The sequence below is a fragment of the Armigeres subalbatus genome, chromosome 2, assembly GCF_024139115.2.
Source record: "Armigeres subalbatus isolate Guangzhou_Male chromosome 2, GZ_Asu_2, whole genome shotgun sequence".
Classification (NCBI taxonomy): domain Eukaryota; kingdom Metazoa; phylum Arthropoda; class Insecta; order Diptera; family Culicidae; genus Armigeres; species Armigeres subalbatus.
The window spans coordinates 209,282,680-209,297,936 of record NC_085140.1 but is presented as its reverse complement, the minus strand read 5'-3'; the positions used below and the strand labels follow the sequence as shown (position 1 = coordinate 209,297,936).

The following is a 15,257-nucleotide window of genomic DNA, read 5'->3' as shown; positions in this document are numbered from 1 at the left end:
TCATTCTCGCACCGTCAAGCACAAGCTATATTTGAAAATTATATTAACTCTGTTGTCCTGGACATGTTCAATATATCCGTGATTAGGAGAAAGCAATGGGATTTGTCCGTCTCAACACTAGCATCTTCACGAAGGTTTTCGCTGTTGAAGCTCTACACTGTCTGATCCCTAGTAGCATAATGGAATAAGCAGAATGTGTATGCTCGGCTTATCGCACTACGCAAATCATTTGCATGGAGAGGCTTCAATGCAGCTCTATGCAATACGCACTTCAACAGTTTTCCTGGAATGGGACCCACGTTATCTTCGAAAGTACAGCAGCCGCAAGCAACAGATTTAAAAACATTAGCCTTAAAAAACTTTCTAGACTTCTCATTTTTGACTTGATTGGGACTAACTGTGATGTGTTCGTTCACTTGAAACAATATCAACTTTTATGCACCGTCTCCTCAGCTTTGTATGAGTGGCACGATTTTTAAACTCGAATCTATTTAAGCAATATTATGTCATAAATTTAGAAAGCTACGATAAATCTATATGGGTCATTCCGCGCCAAGTAACCGAGAAAAAATGAAAACTTGCAGGTAAATACTATGAACTCCAACCAAAATAGGTGTATCTACTTACTTTGGGCCTACAGTTTGAAAAAGCATTTGATCCGACCGTTTGGGCCGCCCTTCCGGCCAAGCACTTCACCCCGTTTTTGAAGATTTTAAAAAACATGCCATTTTCAATAATCGATATCTCCGCCCCAGATAAAGCTACAAAAAACGTTAGTACCAGTTTTCCGCTTGAAATTTTGTGAAGATTTTACAAAAAATATTTCAGATGCAAAGCAGTGCTGCCAACTACATTATTTTTATTAAAAAAATAAAAAATAGCATAGCATTTCTCAAAATACGTATATTTTTTTTTATTTCTCAGCGGATTTTAGTTTATCAGGCAATTTCCTGTCAGAAACACTTATAGTTACAAAGTAAAATGAGCAGTTGCTGAGTTATGACGGTTTTAGTTAGGTATAATCGAAGGTTTTTATTCAGCATATCGTTCAATTCGTTCTGTAAAGGTAAACAACTATGATAATGTAGTTTTTTAAGTTTTATTCGAATAATTTACAAAAAAAACATATTTTTGCAGCACATAATGCTTTTTGGGTCAGTGATGCCAGATTTCCACTGAATATGTTTTAATAGTTTAAAATTATTTTTGCAATTCCTGATCATAATACCTAGTTTACAGTTTGTCTTTGATTTATAAAACGGCCTAAATTTCCATCCCAACGAAATGGGTGATGTAATGACCATTATGCAACTCAAATGGGTTGCATAAATTTCATTATAGCACTCATTAGGGTGCTGTAATGAAAAACCAACATTAGGACAGTAGTTACATGACTGCATACTGCTCAAATAGCTCTGCTGGTGGGCTACAAAAGTTCAGTTTTAATAGATCTTTAAACGAGGGAAATGCTTTGATTCCATTAACTTCAATAAGATCAAGTTTTGCTCCCGTCAACATCAGTTTGAAGTGCTCGTGGATTACACATATACATACTATATGAGTGCCGACTGCTCCTGCTAAAACGCATTCGGGCGGCCGATGTTCGGCGAATTAGATAAATCCAATTTGGTAAAATAAAACATTTTTTCCTTGAAGAGGGCATATATTTCAGACAGATTCGAGAGAAACCAAACGCTTCTTCTTCTGCACCGGTTTTCCTCCTTCACGCACGCTTTTGTACTCCTTTTTCCCTGCCAGTTCCTTGCTTACGTCGGCCTCGCAAAAGAAATCCTGAACTTTTTGTACGATTTCTTGTTGGAGGGGATTACTTCTCTTAAGATTGGGGCAGCACAAAATACATTTTGTGTCAACACATTTTTTCATGTGCCTTACTTAGCGTTCTGAACACTGAAATTCGTCTGAAGATAATAAAATTTTGATAATTATGTCAGAACATAAATTTATAACCAATAAGGGGTGGCCCATAAACCACGATACATTTTCGAGCCCCATCTTCTTTAATTCCTTAGTACAGAGATTCCAAAACTTTGTGGATATGCTAGGTGGGTCTAGCAGAATCCAATATTGTTTGCGACCCACAAGGTGCAAAATGAATTGATTTTTAGAAAGTGAGTTATATTGAGCGAATCATAATAAATTACTTTATATTCCTTCATTGATTGGATTTGGATTGGTTTTAGATTGGATTTGGATTGAATTTCAAACGATTTGGATTAGTTTTGTATTGGATTGAATTTGGAAAGGATTTGGATCAGTTTTGGATTGGATTAGATTAACATCTACATTGGATCAGATTTTGATTGAATTTAGATTGGATTAGATTTAGATTGAATTTGGATCTGACTTGAATTGGATTTGTATATGATTTGACTGGATTCTGATTTGCTTTGGTTTGAATTTGGTTCAGATACGGGTTGGATTTCGAATAGATTTTTCAATTGAATTTATATTGTTTTTGGATTGGACATGGACGACCAGTACAGTTCAGCATTCATATTTTCACCTGTTTTGGATACCTATAGAAAGCTTTTTACTTCTTAAAATTTGTTGTTCTTTAGTCATTCGTTTATTAGTATTCCAAATCTAATCATTACTTATAAGATTCAAATCTAAAAGCTGGTATACATTTTTAGGCCAAAAAAGAAACTCAAGTATGAATCAAGAGTTGTCTTTCGCGGCACATCAATGATTATCCCGCGACTGCCCTGGAGGTCGATAAGTGTTTTTGACAAGAAATTGCCTGATAAACTCAAATCCGCTGAGAAATTTAAAAAAATTATACGTATTTTGAGAAAAATGTTATTTTTTATTTTATTTTTAAAAATAATGTATTTGGCAACACTGCTTTGCATCTGAAATATTTTTTATAAAATCTTCACAATATTTCAAGTGGAAAACTGGTACTGACGTTTTTTGTAGCTTTATCAGGGGCGGAGATATCTATTATTGAAAATGGCATGTTTTTTAAAATCTTCAAAAACGGGGAGGAGTGTTTGGCCGGAGGGGTGGCTCGAACGGACGGACCAAATGCTTTTTTTTTAAATGTGGGCCCAAAGTAAGTAGATACACATATTTTGGTTGGAATTCATAGTATTCACCTGCAAGTTTTCACTTTTTCTCGGTCCCTTGGCGCGGAATGACCCAAATAAGATTTACTAAAGCTGCCATATCTCAGCAACGGCGCATTTTACTTTGTATCGATAAGTGTTTCCGACTGGAAAAAGTCTGTTAAGCTCGAATCCGTTGAGAAATCAAAGAAAAAAATATACGTATTTTGAGAAAAATCCTTTTTTATTATTTTGTGAGAAAAAAATATAGTTGGCAACACTGCTTAGCATTCAAAGTATTTTTTCTAAAAACTTAATCAAATTTCAAGCGGAAAACTGGTATAAAAGTTTCTTGTAGCTTTATCGGGGGCTGAGATATCGATATTTGAAAATAGCATCTTTTTAAAAATCTCCAAAAACAGGGAGGGGTGGTTCAATCACCATGGTCATATGGTTATTCAAAATAATGGACCAAAATAATATGTGCTAGGTATTTTTCATTATTTTCAAATAGGTTAATTGCACGTGCTCGGTCACTTGGCGCGGAATGACCCATATCCTGTGTAAGTTCCCATTACCAAAATTCAGACCGCATTACCCGTCGATTGAAACTGATTGGGCCAAGAGTGTATAATTGGTCATAGATGTGTCAACCTACTGGGTACCTCAATCAACGGTGGAGAAGTATCTCCTAGTGAGAGATGGAGGTTCAACATTTTATCAACTCCATTATGCATCAATGTTTGAACTAATCAAACTTTTGTTATGTCAACCAGACAACTGTTTATTTTCCAAACTATTCGACCATATATTCCATATTCTAAAATCAATAGAAAAATTGTATTAATTTCTAACATGTTTGCTGACATATGTAAAAGCCATTGCTGACAGCGTAGGTTGCTGCGAAATATGTCCCGTGTGATTATGTAATGAAACATTTGATTACCCCAAGGGGCTAACTCTAAACTTTCGACAGTATCCAAAAATACTAACAAATACTAGAGAAAAACTAAGTCGTATCTACGGTAAATTGATCGAAGAGCCCTTGTTGGAAAAGCATGACACACAACGCCACCCAGTCGATACAGTCCACCCAGTTTTAGGAAACACATGATTTCAGTATCCTTTAAATTCTTAACAAATCTTTGGACAACTATTTCTATTATTATCACTTTCTGAGCAATCTTTAGGGCCTACGTTTTGGTTTGATGCTATTCGTAATATAAAATGCGGTTTGAAAGTTTTCTAGAACCTGTAGAAGGTAGAAATAAGGTATTTCCAATACGGGGGAGCACTGTGTTTCATCAAGTAACTAACAAACGCCATAACATCCGAACTAGCAACCGTTTCTTTGTTTGATGGAAATCGTGGATACTAGAAATATCACGAAATACTATTGCGAGACAATGAGTAATATTTTCGCAAAGTTTAGAGTTACTTGCCCTTGGATTACCCCTAATGTGATTTTTCTTTTCTGTATTAGGCTGATACAAATATTAAATTTATTTTATGTCCGACAGCTCTAGGAAAACACGATAGTTGTGAAAACTCATATGTGAATATGTACGTTATGTGGAAGATATTGATTTGGAAAATGTATTGGAGGTAATTACTTTCCCTTTTGCTGGCGTTTTAACCAACTAAGCTACTAAGGACCTCCGTCGGCCTCGGCAACCTAGCGGCTACTGAACGAGCTCGAGATTTCCAAATTGGACGCATAGTCAAATCACTCGCAATCCATTTCTCAAGCCAACAGTACTAAATACTCACGCTCCTCTAATGTGGGAGTGTACTATACTGCCGTTCTACGCATAATTGTCCGTCCAGGGCCGGATTTAGCGAGGGGCGGGGGGGCGTGGCCCCGGCCCCCCACAAATATTATGTACCAAAACCAACCTTTTTTGTACATTTTGGGGCCCCGGCCCCCTTCCGTCTAAATCCGGCCCTGCATGTTACCTTTGATGAAAAAATCCAAACTCAAGTCAATTTGTCCCACTAATTTCGGAAACGATTCGATCTTAAAACTTAACAATTTTTTTTTGGGATCTTATGAGCGTATGCACTAGTTATTAACACGATTTTCAGTCTCTATTATCATCAAACAACAACTTCATTATTTCAGTGGGACAAATTGACTCGAGTTTGAGATTTTTCAACAAAGGTAACATGGGACAATTATGCGTAGAACGGCAGTATACACATGTGTTGATTTGACAGCAGACGAATTTCGCGCCAACCCTTCTATGGGGCTGGCAGCACCATCTCAGAATCGAATGAAACTTGGTGGGCATAAAGATATGGTATTTCTAAGCCACTCTGCATACTTAGTTTTTCAAAAATTGTCAAGAGTAACATTTGATGAGGGCCTAATTTTTTTTAATGGATTTTTTATAAATCGATGTAACTCTAAAATGACAAGACCTACAAAAAAGTGTTGTATGGCGGACTGTCGTGAAATTCCCAGAAGTTTTTTGGAAAAATATCCAAAAAATAAAATATCGATTTCTACACTGAAAAAAATTAACTTTAAAAATTAAAATCGATATTACAAAAAAACCTCATCTCAGAAATCGATGAAATTTTTTCTGCAGATAGGTATTTTAATTATCTAACTTTTCTGGGAATAATGTTCCTGTGACATATTTAAGGAAAAAAAGTTTTGCTAACAAAAACTTTTTTCATGTCCATATTGTGTGAAAATTTATCAGCGTGTTTTATGCCTACAGCGCCAAATAAAGGTTCAGCAACCTATTATCAATGTTCCGGGGAACAAGAGGCTCAATACCGTTTCCTTCAGCAGTTCGCAAACTCACTTGTTGGTGCGAAAACAGCTTTTAGCTGAAATTTTATTTTAATTAATTCTCTGGTTTTGATTACGAATTCAAGTATGTACTTACAATTATCGGTTTAAGCTTTAAGTGAAAAATATGCCTCCAGCTAACTATGTTTAGATCAATTATACGTCCTTCGTATTATCTGTTGTAATTTGTAGGTTATTTTAAGAACAAATAAGCATAGAAAGCAACTTACTGTGATAATTAGTTTAGTCAACTTAGGTCTAGTTTACAATTCTGTAATTCTGTTCTCACTGCGTTTTAGCTGTAAATTAGATGTAAGTTTTAGTTCAACACTTCAATATTTATTTAATTCTAGACTTTACACCTTGCACGTTTTAGCCACGATATGCCACGAATCAATGTTCATAACAGAATATCGAAACGTCTCCGAAATGACGGTTCAACCTCGCATTATATGACAGAGAATATTGGCCTGCCGGAGAGTATGATTGCGCATCCCAAGCAGAGTTGCCAGTTCACAACATCCTCCCCCCCGTAACACTGACGACAGGTCCAGTTTTACCAATGCTTTTACTATTCTCCTTTACTTCCAAAATCGCAAGCTTCGATGCCGGCCGCCTCATCAACCCCCTCGCAGTCTGTATTATGGCTTGTCGTATTCTTTGGTCACTTCCTTCTACTACTTTCAAGACTTTCCCTCGGATCCACTCGTTACGTACATTGCCGTCGATCACCATCACCAGGTCACCAACTGCAATCGCTTTCTGATCTTCAAACCATTTCGTGCGCTTCGTCAGTGTTGGCAAATATTCAGCGATCCAACGTTTCCAGAAGATGTTCAAATGTTTCTGTGTAGCGTTCCATGTAGCTTCTATAGTTGCCACAGCTTGTATATGCTCTTCTTTGCTCGTGTCTTCGGTGGGTTTGAGCGGTCTGGTGTCATTGTTGTTTCCTAGCGGTAACAAAAAATGATTAGGAGTTATAGCTTCGCTTTCCGCTGACTCCAGCGGTAGATACGTCAATGGACGGCTATTTACGATGGCTTCTGCTTCGATCACCAGGGTTAATAAACCTTCATCTGTCAACTTTCTATTACCCTCATATGCCGCAAACATTGCCGTTTTTACCGAGCGCACCATACGCTCCCACGCGCCACCCATATGCGGCGCGGCCGGTGGAATGAACAACCATTTTGTCGTTGCACTAGTGAACGTACTAGCAAGATTCTCATTTATGGCCCTTAGTGCTTCTGTCTGTTCTCGTAGTAATCGTGCTGCACCTCTAAAGTTGGTTCCATTATCCGAATAGATTTCAAGAGGACTTCCTCGTCTGCCAATGAAACGGCGGACACATTCGATACAAGACTTGCTAGTTAAGCTGTATACCACTTCCACATGAACCGCGCGAATAGTAAGGCACGTGAATAATGCGATCCATCTTTTCACATCACTTCGGCCAACTTTAACCAAAAGAGGACCAAAAGGTCTAATCCCACATATGAGAATGGACGGATACAGGCGGCAAGACGGGCTGGTGGAAGAGGAGCCATACGCGGAATATAGGGCTTTGCCTTGTCAATTTTACATCGTTGACATCCACTAGTTACTTTTCTAACTGCAGGTCGCAGTCGTGACACGTAGTATCTTTGGCGGATCTCGTTTACTACTGTCTCAAAGTTGGCATGACGGAATCGACGGTGATATTCGTCAATTATTAATAGTGTAAGGCGATGCTGATTTGGAAGAATTATCGGGAACTTCATACAAGATGCTACTTTTTTTGCCGCTTTAATGCGGCCATCCACTCGTAACACCCCTTGCTGATCCATGAACGGGCACAATGAATGGAGGACACTAGACGCCATTAGAGAAGCGTGTTGATTGACCGTTAGAATTGCCATTTCATCCGGATACATTTGCCATTGAACTGACCGAAAAAGAGCAACTTGCGCCATTTGAAGTTCTTCTTTGGTGAGGATTGAGCAACGTACTGTTGAACCCGCTCGTTTTAGTTTGAGCTGGTTTATGAATCGTTGTACATACGCCACGGTTCTTAAAAGACGTTCCCATTTGGAAAACCGTTGGTAGTCAATCTGCAAACCTGGTTTAGCTAGCTCTTGATGTACGTGACAAGGACGTAGTTCTTCTTCGGACGTCGTTGATAGCTGACAATTTTTCTGAGTTGGCCAATGCGTTTCAGGACTCCGCAGAAACTCCGGGCCTTCAAACCAGTCACTGTTGTCTATGCCGGGTCCCTTACCCCACTTCGTTGCGGCATCAGCGGGGTTCAATTTTGTTGGTACCCATTTCCACTCATCAACATCTGTTATTGTGAGGAGTTCACCAATTCTGCAGGCTACGTATTGTTTGTAACGTCTGTGATCAGCACGTATCCATGCCAGAACAGTAGCGGAATCGCTCCAAAGAAACCGCTTAGTTACGACCACCGTGTGGCTGTCAATAACAAATCGCATTAACCTAGCTCCCAAAACAGCAGCCTGAAGCTCCAGCCTGGGTATTGAGAGAGGTTTTAAGGGAGCCACCTTGGCTTTGGCCGCAACAAGCGTGCAGTTCGCGTTCTCTCCAGGCGGGACTATACGGAAGTATGCTACCGCTGAATAAGCAAGCTCACTTGCATCTACGAATATGTGAAGTTGTAGTTCTCTATAGGTACCGAGGGTTGCATGGCTGAAATAGCATCGGGGAATCCGGACTTGGTTGATTTTTTTCAGAGCGTTTATCCATCTACTCCAGCGACTCCGGATATTATCGTCGACGGGTTCGTCCCATTGCGTTCCAACTCGCCACACGTCCTGCAGAAGAATTCTCCCGTGTATCAGAACAGCACTTAACAGGCCCAGTGGATCGAAAAAACTCATAAGGCACCGCAGCATTTGTCGTTTGGTAGGCCGCCTATTACTATCTATTAGTGATTGAATTTCATCCTTCAGTTGCGTAGAATAATACAAATCGTCTTCCTCTATGTTCCATAGCATCCCAAGAACGCGCTCACAACCTGACGCCGTATCCAGATAAAGATTCTTCGACTTGCTTTCGGCATTCTCGCCTAGTGCAGTGAGAACCTGTTTTTCGTTAGAAAGCCAATTTCTCAGATGAAATCCTCCGCTGCTGTGAATCATTCTCACCTCCTTCGACACTTGTATTGCTTTATCAGGGGTTTCAAAGCTGTCCAAGAAATCATCCACATAGTGATTATGTATGATAGCGTGAGCTGCGCGAGGATAGCGGTCCGAAAATGCTTCTGCGTTTTTATTCTTAACAAACTGCGCCGATGCTGGTGATGAAGTAGATCCGAATGTTGCTACCTTCATCAGAAACACGGTTGGAGGTTTAGATGGATCTGTGCGCCACAAAAATCTTTGGGAATGTCTATCGGTTTCTTTTATTCCTATTTGATGGAACATTTCTTGTAGATCCGCAGAAACTCCCACTGCAAACTGACGGAATCGTGAAAGTATCGCCGGCAAAGAGGTCAATTGGTCAGGTCCTTTCAAAAGAAGTGAATTGAGAGAAATACCATTAACACTTGCAGCTGCATCCCATATAAGCCCTAACTTTGCTGGGTTTTTTAGGATTAATAACCGCTCCCAACGGCAGATACCACACTCGTTTTAGGTCGGCGTTGTTCATCTCATCCGCAGTTGCTGGTTTTGCGTATCCTTTTGTCTGATACTCCTCAAGCTGTCGGTGGATGTTATCCTTCAAGTATTCGTCGCGCTCCATCCTTCTCTCTAGACATTCGAGTCTCTTGAGTGCCATCCTATAGCCATCAGGAAATTCAATGGAATCATACTTCCATAGAAGCCCAGTTTCATATCTTCCGTCCACTTGTTTCGTTGTTTCCTGAAGTATGTTTCGTGCTCTTTTGTCGTCTGCAGATTCCGGCAAATTTCCCATTTTTGTTCCGACTTCTTCTACTGCAAAATACGTTTTAACCATTTCATGCAGCTCATGATCGTCAACACAGGTACAGTTGTGCAAGTTCAAGGATTTCGACGACGAGTCGTGGTCTTTTCCTCCATATATACACCACCCCAGTCGTGTTTTCACAGCCACCGGTTCGAATCTTTCACCCTCTTTTACATTCAGTGGCACCGTCAAACTCAAATTGTCGACGCCCAACAGCAGGCGTGGTACAGCATGCTGGTAGCTGGATATCGGTAGTCGTCTGAGATGTTGGAACTTCTTTGCAAGGTCACGATAGCACAAGCTTTGGCTGGAAAGACCAAGATTTTGCACTGTGTGGGCAACCATCTCCATTCTTTTCTTTTCACCAGCACCTGATATTGACAGGTGAACTTCCTTGGAGCAGGATTCTGTTCGCGTCATATTGGCTGTCCACGTCAAACAGAGTGGTAGCGATGACCCACTAACTCCTAACTCCTCGATCAAATCTTCTTCGATAAACGTGAATGAAGAGCCGTCATCCAGAAACGCATATGTCTTGACGCATGTCTTAGGACCATATAGTGTGACCGGAACGATACGGAATAGGGTAGATTGAGTGGTTGGACGGTGAGTGTTGTTACTCGCTGTCCCTTTAGGCGTACTTTCATACGATGATCGATTACTCCGATTTGAATGCAGTAGAGGATGGTGCCGGAACTCACACCCTCCTACACCGCAGCTCCTAGTGTAACGACAGCTTCGTCTTCCGTGAGCATTCAAGCAATTACGACACAATCCGTTCGATTGAACACTTTTCCAGCGACCGTCTATGGAGAATGATCTAAACATCGTACAATCTGGAACACGGTGTCCTACTCCATCACACACAAACCACTTTCTATCTTCTTGCACTTTTCTTCTCCGGCTTCTTCATGTACATTGATGAATCCTTTCGGCCTTACCTTTGATTTGTTTGACGATTGGGATCCTCCTGCGTAACCGGTGACTTTACTGGCCGACACCACAATTGAAGACATGAACACTCCGAAGCTCTGAAGGTTTACTTCAGGACACCTTTGTAGAAACGATGCCCACTCCATCTTGGTATGGGCAGGCAACTTTTCCACCAGTTCCATTAGTAGAGTTGGATTAGAGAGATGACTGTGTTGTCCTGCCACTTCCAAATGATCACACAGACTTTGGACTGCCATCCCAAATTCAATCAATGTTTCAAGCTTCTCCGCTTTTGGTGTTGGAACTGACCGAATTTTCTGAAGAAGAGCGTTAATTAATAGTTCTGGGCGTCCATACAGCAACTGCAAGGTATTTAGCACGTGAGGAACAGTATCAGGTAGAAGTAAACGGCTCCTAACTGCTTCGTATGCATCACCTCTCAAACACCGCTGTAAACGAGCAAGATTTTCCACACTGGTATATCCACACGCGAGAGTTGAGTTGACAAAGCTACTTATAAACACGGGCCAATCTGCAGGGTCACCGCTGAATGGCGGAAGATCACGTGGCATAACTTGCCTGGCGGCCAACTGCGAGGGGGAGGGGACGTAACAGGGTATGCCCAAGGTTCCCAAGACATTGCCTGTTCCCGGAAGTACATTCGCTTGCCCGGGATTGTTCATATTATTGTTGTATACACCAGCATCACGTTCAGCACCGGGAGTTGGCAAAGCGTTTTGAATAGTAGTAAATTTAGGAACTTGTTTTGTTGGAAGCCCAGGCTGTAATGGAGCTAATCCAGCAGAAAAAACGGGGCCCACAGCGTGGCCGAGATTCGTGTTGCCGAACTTTTCGGTCAATTCTTGAATCCATTGGTTATAATTCGAAGAAATAGTACAGTTTATCTGTGGCTTACCTGGTGGCTCTACGGGGGGATGGAAAATTATTTGCTTTTCTGTCGGTTGACTAACAGAGGGTTGAGGAGGAATTTGTTTGTCTATTCCTAAACCTTTACCCAAACCAGGATTGCCAATCCGGGTCGATGTTAGATCTTTTAATGTAGCCTTACGAATTGCGCCGGTGTAGCGCGGTTGTGTATTTGTTTCCTCGTCTTGGCGAGGACATATGGGTTTTCTGGTCGCTTGAAGTGCTGCTTGAACCGCAGCTTGCACTGCTGTATTGATTGCTGCTTGCATCGCTGATGAGAGAGAACCGGGTTGTGATGGTACTGGATTCTGTACGTTTTCCTGCTGATGTGGGTTGATTGCTGCAGCAGCTCCCCGGTCTCCTGGTTGACCATCGGCGCTAGTCATGCTTCCCGCATGCGCATCTACCCAATCAGCGGTTCGCTGATTTGTTTGTCGAGGGACTTCTCTTTCCTGTTGTAGTAGCTTCCGTTCCTCATCAAACGCTTTCCGTTCGTACTCGAGCTTTTCCTGTGCCTGTTTGAACTTTTCTTCCATTTCTTTTAATTGAAGCTGCATCCTAGCAATTCTGCTGCTTGATGAAGATTCATGAGATAACACGCTGATGTGACAACAAGCTTCGCATGTAAACGATCGATCAGCAACGGAATCTGTAACCCCAGCGCATAAATAATGCCACCATTCGTTGCAGCGATCGCACTGCACATAATTGTCGTAGGAATCGGGTCTATTACAGTTAGCACAGCTGCCTTGTTTATCATCTCCCACGGCTTCTGTCGAAATCACGTTGTTCGCCGAGGCCATAGCGATAATTCTAAAAGATTTGTTCCGGGGAACAAGAGGCTCAATACCGTTTCCTTCAGCAGTTCGCAAACTCACTTGTTGGTGCGAAAACAGCTTTAGCTGAAATTTTATTTTAATTAATTCTCTGGTTTTGATTACGAATTCAAGTATGTACTTACAATTATCGGTTTAAGCTTTAAGTGAAAAATATGCCTCCAGCTAACTATGTTTAGATCAATTATACGTCCTTCGTATTATCTGTTGTAATTTGTAGGTTATTTTAAGAACAAATCAGCATAGAAAGCAACTTACTGTGATAATTAGTTTAGTCAACTTAGGTCTAGTTTACAATTCTGTAATTCTGTTCTCACTGCGTTTTAGCTGTAAATTAGATGTAAGTTTTAGTTCAACACTTCAATATTTATTTAATTCTAGACTTTACACCTTGCACGTTTTAGCCACGATATGCCACGAATCAATGTTCATAACAGAATATCGAAACGTCTCCGAAATGACGGTTCAACCTCGCATTATATGACAGAGAATATTGGCCTGCCGGAGAGTATGATTGCGCATCCCAAACAGAGTTGCCAGTTCACAACAATCAACCAACGACACATTTTGGACGTATAAAAATTTGTTTGGGAAGCAATTTAGCATAATCTAACATAATTGTGGACCAACATTTGAAAAGGGTTTATGTTTAATTTGACTTTTTGTATCGAAGTAACTTAAAAACAATTACAAAAAAAGAATTACTTTGAAAACGGGCAATGTTGCCGAAACGAAACTGAAGTGATATTTAATTGTAATAGTGGAAAAGAAGATGTTGTTTTCCAGCAAAGGCTAACCACTGAACGGTGTAATTCAGAAACCGTTATAAAGCCTGTAGATGATTTTGTATCGTATTTTATTGAAAAAATTGATAAACTTATAACTTATGACATTATTTGCAAACAGCAATACACTTGTACTGTTAGATTTCTCTGAAAATTATTCATTCATTATCCAAAATGCTGCTCAAGGTTGGAATAATTCCCAGGCAACAATACATCCATTCGAAGTTTACTTTAAAAGAAACGGTTAATTAGAAAACGTTAGCTTTATTAATCAGAAGTTAATGACCCATGACACAAAAGCTGTTCACTTATTCATTTCAAAATTAATTGACTTTTTGAAACAGTCGATCGATTTTACGAAAAATACTTTTGTGTCTGGGTGAGCTGCAGCACATTATAAAAATAAAAGGAACTTTGCAAGTCTGTGTAATTTAAATTCAAAACATGGCTTAGAAGCAGAATGGCACTTTTTTACAACATCGCACGGAAAAGGCCCTTGCGAAGCTATTGGTGGCACTCTCAAACGAGCAACTCTTGCCAAAGATTATGGAAATACTATCAAGACTCCTCGGGAGTTGTACGAATGGGCGAATGGGCACGTTTTCAATCAAACAAAAATATCACTGTATTACATTTCTGTTATATCACGAATGAGCAATACCGCCACCGGGGTGGCAATGGGTCTGGGGTGAGAATGGGTCATCGCTCTCACCGCGAGAATGTAGTGGTCGTAGAGCAAAATTGTTCAAAAAGGTCTCTTATATTTTTGTCTTCTTGTCCTCAGATACATTCAATCTATTCTACAAGCATTCTAAGTAGTTGAAACAGTGACCCATTCTCACCCCCATTTGACCCATTGTCACCCCCGACGACGGTACACAACAAGAGTTTGATGAATTTTTCAAAAAAGCAAAAACTATAATTGGCACACAAAAGCTTCATTCTTTTATACCAATCGCTCATAATAAAATGCTGGCTAAAAAATATTCCAATTTAGATGAAGACCCAAAGGTCTTTTAATTGTTCGACTAAGTTTGCAAATTAATGAGTATTCAAGCAGAAATAAGAATTAAATGTAGTAACAAATAAAATTGAAGAAAAATTTAAAAAATGCGGAAAATTTGTTATTCTTTAAATGTGCGTTTACCGTGCGAAATTACCTACCGAGCTTCATCGTTTGGAATCAAAATGTTTATCTGATAAAAAAAAATCGACCTCCATTTTTTTGCTAAACCAATTTTAATCTTTACATTCATTAATTTATTTTCTCGTCCATCAAAATAGTCCATCAAACATCACAATTTTGTAAATCTGGTCATTTGTGTGTAACATTGACATAAGCAAGCTAGGAAAGTATACGCCCTTTTCAAATGTTGGTCCACATTAATGTTAGATTATGCTAAATTGCTTCCTAAACAAATTTTTATACTTCCAAAATGTGTCGTAGGCTGCTGAACCTATAATTGGCGCTGTAGGCATAAAACACGCTGATAAATTTTCACTCAATATGGACATGAAAAAAGTTTTTGTTTGAAAAACTTTTTTTCCTTAAATATGTCACAGAAACATTATTCCCAGAAAAGTTAGATAATTAAAATACCTATCTGCAGAAAAAATTTCATCGATTTCTAAGATGAGATTTTTTTGTAATATCGATTTTAATTTTCAAAACTAATTTTTTTCAGTGTAGAAATCGGTATTTTATTTTTTAGATATTTTTCCAAAAAACTTCTGTGAATTTCACGACAGTCCGCCATACAACACTTTTTTGTAGGTCTTGTCATTTTAGAGTTACATCGATTTATAAAAAAATCCATGAAAAAAAATTAGGCCCTCATCAAATGTTACTCTTGACAATTTTTGAAAAACTAAGTATGCAGAGTGGCTTAGAAATACCATATCTTTATGCCCACCAAGTTTCATTAGATTCTGAGATGGTGCTGCCAACCGCTGGTCGAGTTGGCGCGAAATTCGTGAGCAG

General features: G+C 39.7%; 1 protein-coding gene across 1 annotated transcript in view; it reads left to right on the top strand.

Moving 5' to 3' along the window:
- LOC134211567 (uncharacterized) overlaps nt 1-15,257 on the top strand; it is a 722,476-nt gene that overhangs the window by 706,003 nt on the left and 1,216 nt on the right. The gene's annotated exons all lie outside the window — the stretch shown is intronic.